Genomic DNA, 1560 nt, shown 5'->3' on the forward strand with positions numbered 1-1560 from the left:
TGCAGCAAGATGGACTTTGGTGGAGGTTTTTTTAATGGCAGTCCTTGCTTTGCCATGCTTTAGAGAATCCCTCATGATTCTTTCCTTCTGTAGCTKGTATTCTGCCCATTGCATTCTCTCTTTCTTCAAAATATCCACCTCTTTCTTCAAGTTTGCTACCCTTTTCATCATCTTGTGATGCTTTTTCAACATAGTCTGCTTTAAAGCATTGTAATGCTCCTCCATTGYTTTCGACAATTCAGTCTTCAAAGTAGCCATTGCAGAACTTCTTGTTTTCAGGATGGGCCTTTGCATTCACTCTTAGAAGTCTGTCCAAATTCTTCTTGTCTATGGAAGTTTTTTCCATAGACATCGGGTTTGTAGGTAAGGCTAACACCTGGGTCTTATGCATCAACTTGTGGATCAATGAGGGGGTAAAACAACTTTCCATTTGTTCTTTCAACATAGGCTTTGATGTTTTTCTAGGTACCAGTGCACGTGGGTCTGTCSAGTGTCCATTACTGTTAGAAATCTTCTCAAGTGTGTYAAAACCTTCATTGTAGGTAYTAGCTGTGAAAGCTCTGCCGCAGTAGCATCAAGCATTTGTCTAGAAACAATATTTAAACCATTGTAAAATRTCTCTAGCTATATGTWGTACGAAATGCTACTRTGTGAGCATTTTCTCAGTAGCCCTTTGTACCTTTCCCATGCATCATGAACTGCTTCATCATCCATTTGTTCAAAAGTGCAAATTTCATTTCTGGATTCAGCATTCCTCTTGGGTGAAAAAAAAAATTTAAAAATTTCTCTAGCATTTGGTTCCATGTAGTCACAGAATCTGGTTATAGAGAATTGTACCGATCTCTAGCTCAACCCTTAATGAAAATGAAAAAAAGTTTAAGTCTCAAAGCATCATCTGTGATTCCAGGGATATTGAATGAATTTGTGATTTCCATGTATGATCTCAAATGAGAATGAGGATCTTCAGAYGGCAAATCAGCGTATTGGCCGTTAGTTTGTAACATCTAAAACATCACTGGCTTAAATTCAAAATGGGTGGCAACATAGTGGGTTTTACAATTCYCGTATGTAACTGGGACAAAACATGAATCTTATAGTCCATGATACCTCCATTTTTAGAGTTTGCGAGCCTAATGATATTTTGTGCCTCGTCCAAAGGTGGATTATTATTTTCTGGTTCATGTTCAAGATTTCTTCTAATAATACAAATTTWTTGTAGAAGCTAGGAAGGTAAAACATGTGATCCTAAACAAKTTGACATGTGACAAATTTGCTAAAACTAAAAGTGAGAAGAATGTACTCTTTCATATATGAARGACTAAGATAATTTTTCAGATGTTAACGCCAATTYTGCCTAAGAAACTATCACATATAAGTTATATGAAACGGGGGAGTAACGATAAACGACAAGGGTRACCTTATATAGCCACCATTACATTAAATAATATTGTTCAACTTCAACGTACGTCTTCATCTGATTTGTTGATTCATCATGCTTGTACTCTTMTTTTCAACATTTATGGTTGATGTAGAAACTTGTTATCCTGTTCCATGTATGAC

General features: G+C 36.3%; 1 non-coding gene across 1 annotated transcript; it reads left to right on the plus strand.

The window, feature by feature from the left end:
• The first annotated feature begins 640 nt into the window (after window positions 1-640).
• On the plus strand, window positions 641-746 carry LOC112515026. Its single transcript, XR_003069483.1, has one exon. It is a non-coding gene; the product is annotated as a small nucleolar RNA R71 (small nucleolar RNA).
• The last annotated feature ends 814 nt before the right edge of the window (window positions 747-1560 follow it).

Source organism: Cynara cardunculus (genome assembly GCF_001531365.2).
Source record: "Cynara cardunculus var. scolymus isolate 2C chromosome LG 6, CcrdV1, whole genome shotgun sequence".
NCBI classification, from domain to species: domain Eukaryota; kingdom Viridiplantae; phylum Streptophyta; class Magnoliopsida; order Asterales; family Asteraceae; genus Cynara; species Cynara cardunculus.